At 34.6% G+C, this 8,595-nt stretch overlaps 1 long non-coding RNA gene across 1 annotated transcript; it reads right to left on the reverse strand.

Annotated features, from left to right (window-relative positions):
* Window positions 1-2,902: 2,902 nt before the first annotated feature.
* On the reverse strand, window positions 2,903-5,202 carry LOC139193726 (uncharacterized). Its single transcript, XR_011578174.1, has 4 exons — window positions 4,980-5,202; window positions 4,666-4,803; window positions 3,991-4,049; window positions 2,903-3,204 (listed from the first exon to the last, which is right to left on the reverse strand). It is a non-coding gene; the product is annotated as an uncharacterized lncRNA (long non-coding RNA).
* Between the last annotated feature and the right edge of the window lie 3,393 nt (window positions 5,203-8,595).

Below are 8,595 nucleotides of genomic sequence, written 5' to 3' on the forward strand. Positions count from 1 at the left end.
TCTGAATGTTTGTTTTTTTACGATTTTTTACGTATGCAATCTTGGAATGTGTACAAATAAGTTTGACGGTTGGATCATTGAAAAAAGTTTCGTAGAATGCATATCGCGTCAAAATGGTAGATTAAACAAACACTTAAGAGTTAATATTATACTTCCATTAGGTATAAAATAAGATTTTGTGCTGTCCAATAATGTAAATATTTTAAATTGAAGATCAAATTCATTCATTGCATTCTTATAGGGCCGAGGAGTGTAGCTGTAAAAAAATCATCAAAACCGGAGCTAAAATAACCATTAAATTGTGATATTTCGTTTATAACCGTCGAAAACTTTTATTCCGTTACGTAATCTTTGAATGTTTGTTTTTTACAATTTTTTACATATACAATCTAGGAGTGTGTACAAATAAGTTTGACGGTTGAATCGTTGAAAAAAAAGTTTCATAGAAGGCATATCACGACAAAATGATAGATTAAATAAACACTTAGAGTTAATATGAGTATAAAATAAGATTTTGTGGTATCTACTAGTGTAAATATTTTAAATTGAAGATCAAATTCGTTCATTGCATTCTTATAGGGTCGAGGAGTGTAGCTGTAAAAAAATCATTAAAACCAGAGCTAAAATAACCATTAAATTGTGATTTTTCATTTATAATCGACGAAAACTTTTGTTTCTTTACCTAATCTCTTAGCGTTAATTCGTTCATTGCATTCTTATAGTTTCGTAGAATGTATATCTCCGTTAAATTTGCCTAAATTTTGAAGTGTGAAAACTAATTTGTGTTAAATTTTTATTTATGGTTTTCAAGCATTGATTAGACAATATTTAGTTTGTGTGATGACATTTTCATTGTACAATTATCTTTTTGTTTCTTTATTGCATATTTTACATGGGTTATTATCTATTAAACCAAACAATTATTTATTTTTGACAAAAAAATAATAATAATTTATTTAATTTTAAAAAATGTATTCTACTTAAATACATTTTATTTATTTATTTATTAAACCAAACAATTACTATTTTATTTTTTAAATCGTAACAAAATTTTGGGGGGAATTTTTCCGCCATTTTTGTTCTGTCGGTTATAATCGACATGAATGAAATTTTTTTGTCGGTTTATAGTTAAAAAAATGTTTCTGTCAGATTTAACTGACAGTAATGAAATTTTTCTTATACCCACATCCGGCCCCTACTCATCTCCATCATTTTTCTGAAACCTAACTCTAACTTTCGACACTCTCCCTCTCTCTAAGCTCCGAGAAGGAACCCCCACCATTCCTTTCAATTCTGACCAAATCAACCCTAAAAAATCTGAACCTCGAACCCTTGGGACATGGAGAATCAACCAGCAGCATTGCATGTATCATCGATGCATCACCGTGTGCTCTACCATTAACGCCGAGAGCTTCAGCTCTCTCGAACTCCATCTTAGGTATGAATTATTTTCCCCTCTTGGTTGTGTGGGTTCTAATCCATCTGTGATGAGTATTATGTCGAAAATCTCTGGGGTTTAATCTCTGCTTTGAATTTGTGAATGCATGTCATCACAGCGACGAATTCTGACGAATGTCGTTAAGTTCGAAGCTAAGTGGTGACTGTCTTCTTGGGAACCCACTCATCGTCTTCGTTTCGCTTCAAAGATCCGAGATTTTCTACATGTCAGTGAAGTAAAAATTTCTTCCATAATTCTCGATTCAATCGTTGTTTAATGCATTAATTTCAATTGTCATTTTTCCCCTTTTTTCCCTTATTTCTTCTTCCTCTACTTTGTTTTTGCTGCTGCTTCTTCTTCTTCTTCCCCCTTTGGTTACCCCCTCTTACTTCATTTCTTTTGTTATTTTCTCTCGCTTTCTCTCGCTCTCTTCAAAATCCCACAACAGTCTTTGGAGTTGGAGGCTTTTGCTCTGTTGGGTTGTTTTTTACCAACAACTCAAAGGGCCGACATGTATTCCTTTTTCATATCTTTTCTCCCAATTTCTTTAGGGTTAATTTCGATTTTCTTATGATATCACTACTACAATATTAGCTTTAAGTGTCGGATGATGGTGGCGGTTAACGAGTTATTCTGTCGAATAAAAGATATCTGACACATAATTTATTTAGTGTCGGAAAAAAGTACATTTCTGTCGTATATAACCGACAGAAATTACTGTCGGATATTTACTGTCGTATAAAACTGACACAAAATATTCATAACCGTCAGGAATTTTGAATATTTTTTAAAAATATTTTTTTTTATATAGTTTGGCGGTTTGGAAGTTCATAGTGTTGGTTACAAACCGACAGAAAGGTAATACTTTATTATTTTAGCATTCTAGCCGTTATTATTTGAATTTTCTGTCGGTTAAAACCGACAGAAATTTAATAGTTTATTATTTTTATTCTCGCCTTCATCTTCAACCCGCAATCTTCATCATCGATCTTTTTGTTCTCTTCATCTCATCTCACAGTAAGTTTTTCATTTCTTTTACTTTTATACTTTTTATTTATTTCTTCATCAAGCACTTCACCTTATTCTTCTCTTCATCTCATAGTAAGTTTTTCATTTTCTTTTGCTCCCATACTTGTATCTTCTATTAGTTTCTTCATCAAGCACTTCATGGCTTATTTTTATTTTATGATTTGATTTTGCAGGAGCTTTATTTAGATGGTTGACTACATAAAGAGTAGATCGACGATAGAATTCTTCAATAGTTCAGGTTTTATTACTGAACTTCTTTAATGTTTAAATTGTTTGTTTAACTAGTAAGGTAAATTAGGAATATTTGTGGTCCATTACCTTATTTGATTATTTATTTAGAGATTTTAATTTAATTAGTAATATAAATTAGGAATGTTTGTGTTCCATTACTTTATTTGATTTGCTTAAATTGTTATAAAGAAATTGAGATAAATATTATTTGTAAATATTTATGTTAAATTGACAATATTTAATATAGCATAAATTGGTAATATTTAGTAATATAGGTATATATTATGTTAACTAATTAAATATTTCACTCTAATTGACACACCCCGTCCCGAAGGAGGGCGTGCTGGCCGTCACGTGAGAGTGACGTAACCATTTACACAGTTCGGAAGCTTTAAAAAAAATTACAATTACTAAGATGACCCACCCGAGGGTGAGTCCAACTTTTGTAAATTCTGTCAGAACACCGTTGGATTCCTCGTGGCCACCAAAGCTCTGCTATCTAGGACCTGGAGGGGCGTAAAACAAAATTGAGTGGGTCAGTAAAACAAAGTTTTTCGAAAACTTTCCATTTAAAACATTTCTAACCCCTCACTGTAAAACCTGTATACTTTCCCAGAAAATAGCATATATATATACATATATATATAAGCAAAAATCTCAAATCACAATCCTTTAACACTTTTCAAAAAAATATACCATGCCAAGTGTCAAAAACATAATCAGAATGCATCAATATAAATCAGGTGAAAATAAATCAACCGAAGACCCTATAATGGTCCTGTACGGTTGATTCTAAAGCTCATCATCCAAACTAACCGGAGTCACCTCGGTAACCTGTACGGTCTAACTCTGCACGTCACTTGGAACTACATAAGGTAGTCTGTACGATGACAGGTGTATAAATACGCTCTAGTGCTTCTCACATCAATCATCAGCGCGCATATCTAAGGTCACCCACCAGTCGGAACCCCTCTAATGGTCTGTACGACTGGCATGTCGGAACCCTCACATGGTCTGTACGACATCCACCTACTTGGATCCAAGGCGAACGTGCGGTGTGGTGAAAATAATATAAGCACTATCACCTAAGTGCAAGTTATGAGCTTTCAATATATAAATAAACTCACCTGAGCGTCCACCGCGTCATTTCACATATATATGCATCAATACTCAAGCTAGATATCCCAATAATTTCATGCATGGCAATTAAATTCATATATTCATATAAACACGTTATTTTCTGGGAAAAACAGTTGTATATAGGTAATACGAAAATAAAACTGCCCACTCACCTGGAGTTCGCCCAACAACTCCCTAGCACCGTACATCAAGGCGTCATGACGATTAGTGCCTAGAACAATAATCAAATCCAACCTCAGAAATCATGCCGATAGAATACATATTATATAAGACACGTCACTATGTAGTTCGATCCGGATAATCTGCAACTCAGATTTCAAATCCGTAACTTCCAGAGGTCCACAATATACCTCTAGGACAACATCCTAAAATTTCATTACCATCCAACGGTCGGATCTCCGTCAATTTCCAAAACTAAGTGACGGTTAACATTCTATTTTATGAACTTACAACTCCAATTCCGGAAGATCCGTAAATCGGATTCCCAATCCGTAAGTTCCTATAATCCTCAAATATTACGTATTACAACGTATCAAAGTTTGGTGACGATCCAACGGTCAGATCGTCAATTCACATTTTCACCTAACCACGAATCGTAACTAACTTAGGTTCAATTACTCAATTTACGTCCATCAATTATCAAAACTGAATCTAGAACCTTAAACACATGCTAAGAATGACATTGGCAGGCCATTGGCCACGCGCCGCCGCGTGGGCCGCTGCGGGTGGCGGTTGGCCGCCCTGGCTCGCCGGAAAATTCAACTATTTCAAAAAATTACCAAAATTTGCATATTTGAAGATCTCAATGAGTAGAACAACTTTCATACCTGTGGCCAATGCCAATTTGGCCTGGAAGTGCTTCAATTTCACCAAAACCGTGAAGAACCCTAGAATTGGGTGAGTTCCAATTCGACCTCCAAACTTGTTCCAACGCCTCTACTACCTCTTGGGCTTTGTTCTAGGTCCTAAAGGAATGCTAATGGTGTTAGTAATTGAAAGAAAACATTTCAAAATTTGGAGAATTTAAACAAAAGGGTCGCGGCACCCGTAGGGGTGTTCTTCGTGAAATCACAACGAAATTCAATGATTCTTGGGGTGAAACGTGAAGAGGGAAGGCCTAGATATTGATTGGGAGTGGTACCTTGATTCAATTCGTCAGAAAATTGGACGAAAATGGCGAAAACCCGCCGATTTGGAAGCTTGGGTCGCGCAGGTCTACGGGTTGGGGAAAAACCCATTTCTTCCTTCTCTCCTCCGCTTCTCGCCCTCTCTCCTTTCCTCCTTTCCCTCCTCTGGTTGGTCAGTTTTTCCCTCTCTCTTTTTCTGATTTGCCTCTCCTCCTTCTCCGATTGGGCAGTTTTGCCCAATCCCTCTTCTTCTTTTCTGTTTTCTTGTTCTTCTTCTCATACACATACACACACAAAAAACCTTTCCCTCATCTCAGCCATCCATTTCAAATTCCATTAAATCTGGGCCATCCATTTTCATAAAAGAATTTCTATATTTTACTAAAATTGTAATTCCTTAAAATCCCAAATTTCAAACGTTAATAACTTCTTCGATAAAACTCCAAATCACGAACCATCTGCGCCTACGCGTCCGTAAAGACGAGTACTACGGGGATACGTCAAGAAAACAAATCTTAGATGGCACGACATGGTGATTAACCTCGAATAATGCACGTACCTCCAAAGGACATTTTTTTAAAATCCTTTATTAAAATTTTAAAAATTCTTAAAATTAGGGACGGGCTGTCACACTAATTGCTATGAGGATATACAAAACTTAAATGTAATAAATAATAAAGAGTGTAGATAAACATATTTTTGTTAACATTTTATTGCTTTTTTAATTTGTTTTACTGTGATAGGTGTTGGAAATTAAATTGCAATTGTGATAGTTCGAGGTTGAAAGATAGGGATTGGAATTTCTAATAGTTATGCCTACATGATAGGGATTGAAAGATTGTAGGCATCTTAGTTTCAAAGTAATATTTGCTCCCGTACAGTGGTAAAATATGGAAAATGGTTGGTTGACAATTTCGCGAAATTTGGAGGCGTATACAGATGGAATTAATTTGTTTTTGGATCAAGCAGTTGTGAATGGTGTTGGCCCCGATAAGTTTAGATGTCTTTGCAAAATATGTTGTAATCGATATACTTTTGTTAGAAAAACTATTGTCGAACATCTGTGTTGTATGATATGGATAAAGATTACAAAAATGCTTCGTGGCGATATCATGGGGAATCTTTCATGGGAGAGCAAAATATTGGGATTGGAGAAGAAGGTGTTGGGCCATCTATTGAAACAGGAGATCAGTTGACTGGTATTCATGATGTTCTTAATGATGTATTTGTCCAACGATTAACGGAAGAAGGTATTGGGCCGTCTACTGAGCCCCTTTCTAGGGAAGGGCATCCGAAAGGGGTCGAGACTTTTTTTAAGTTGCTTGAAGAGGCAGATCAGGATTTGTGGCTAGGTTGTAAGGAATTTAAAAAATTGGAGGCAATTGTAAGATTGTATCAGATTAAGTGTTTAGCAAGAATGCCGGACGGGATCTTCACCACGTTACTCGAGTTAATTAAAAAAATGTTGCCTGATGGAGATTGTTTGCCTGAATCTTGTTATAAGGCAAAAAAACTTATAAATGACTTGGGTCTGACGTATGTGAAGATTGATGCGTGTCCTAATAATTGCATGATTTATTGGAAAGAAACTGCAGAGTTGACCGCATGCTCAGTTTGTGGTGAATCAAGATATAAAAATGTCAATGAAGATGATGGCTCTAGAAAAAAAATCGCAGCTAAGGTTATGTGGTATTTTCCTTTAAAACCACGATTGCAGCGGTTATATATGTCAAAGCATACGGCTGAGCATATGAGGTGGCACGCAACTGAATGTCATAAGGATGGGTTTATGAGACATCCTTCAGATTCTCCAGCATGGAAGCATTTGGATAATTTATATCCGGAGTTTTGATCAGAAATTCGAAATGTCCGATTGGGGTTGGCTAGTGATGGATTTAATCCTTTTGGAAAAATGAGGCAAAATCATAGCACATGGCCTGTGGTGCTTTTTGGGGTATAACTATTTGATTTCACAACAATGGCAGAGCATGGTGGAGAACTTGCAGCTAGCGCACCAGGAGCTCTCCATTATCATAGATTTCATCAACACTGTAAGTATTTCGATTTTCATTCGATTTCGGGGAGAGATTCAATTGAATGAGCAATGCTTGCTGTGATTGAGTGATTATAATGGAATGTGAATGTGTGCAGGTAGAAACAAACGATCCTGTGATTGAGTGATTTTAATGGAATGTGAATGTTTGATCTTGCTGTGAATATGGAAAATGCAGTGAATGCAGGGGATATGGAAAATGCAGAAAGTGGTTGTTTATATATATATTTTAATTATTAATATATTTTTTGTCAGTTTTATCCCACAATAGTGCTTTTATTTATTCTTATTAATAAATTCTCTGTCGGTTATATCCGACAAAATTCCTGACGGTTTTAGATTTTCTGTTGGTTTTATCCGACAAAAATTCTCTTATTTATTTATTATATAACTGACATGATTTCTGTCAGTTTTAGAGTATTTTCTGTCGGAAAATTCATTTCTTGAAGCAGACAATTCTATCGCTTATTATATCCGCCACTGCATCCATTTTCTATCGGATTTTATTTAAAATCCGACAGTAATATACGTTTTTTGTAGATTTTTGAACCGCCAGTTATAGATAATTTTGCAGTAGTGTTAAATCCTAGGCATGCACTATAAAGAACTTGTGACTTCGTATCCCAACATGCTCCATTCCCATGCATGGGATTCTTCAAAACCATTATCCTACGTTTATGGGGAAAGTATAGTTTTCTTGTTTAATTTAAATAGCAGTCGACCATACTATTTTCATATTGGGAGAGAAAAACTAAATATGGCATACGAGGGAAAAAATAAAGAAAAAGAAATAAAAAATAGCATACAGATTTTGAAAGAAATAAAAAGAAATTGGATATTTCTGAGAATTATTAGAGTTTTCATTTTCATTAGTTTTACTTTTATTTTTTTAATCCCACTATTTCAGCAATCACCTCGTAGTTGGGTTCTTAGAAATTGGATATTTCAGAGAATTAATAGAGGTATTTTTATGGACTTTAGAATTGTATTTACAAAATATCTTCGACTCCGAACACATAATATGCCTTTTTAACTACTAAACTGTTTGTATTACCTGGTTTTTGTCATCGTATTTCAAAGATCTATTAGAGTCCTAAGGCCATCTCCAACCGAGGGCTGGCCAGATGACTCGTTTTAGCCCCCTGGTCCTCCAAGATATTAATATTTTAATGATTAGTTACATGGCCATATTTGCCTCCGTCTCCAACCGAGGGCCAAAGGGTCAGAGGGCTCGTTTTAACCCTGTCACAAAAAACAGTCTCCAACCGAAGGCCAAAGGGTCATAAGGCCAAACATAATTTATTATTTAAAAACTACAACTTAAATGTTGTTTAAGTTTCATTTTGTTAAATGTTTTTTTATGTTTATAATTTTTATGTTGGTTAATGTTATTTAATGTTGTTTCATATTGTTTAATGTTGTTTTATGTTACTTAATTTAATTTAATGTTGTATGATGATTTAGGAAGTTATAGGAAAAAAATAGAATTAAAAAAAATATGAAACAAATTTTGTGAAATAGAAGTTATAAGAAAAAAAATAGAATTTAAAATAAAAATTAAACAAATTTTGTGAAAT

Source organism: Malus domestica, chromosome 17 (assembly GCF_042453785.1).
Source record: "Malus domestica chromosome 17, GDT2T_hap1".
Taxonomy (NCBI): domain Eukaryota; kingdom Viridiplantae; phylum Streptophyta; class Magnoliopsida; order Rosales; family Rosaceae; genus Malus; species Malus domestica.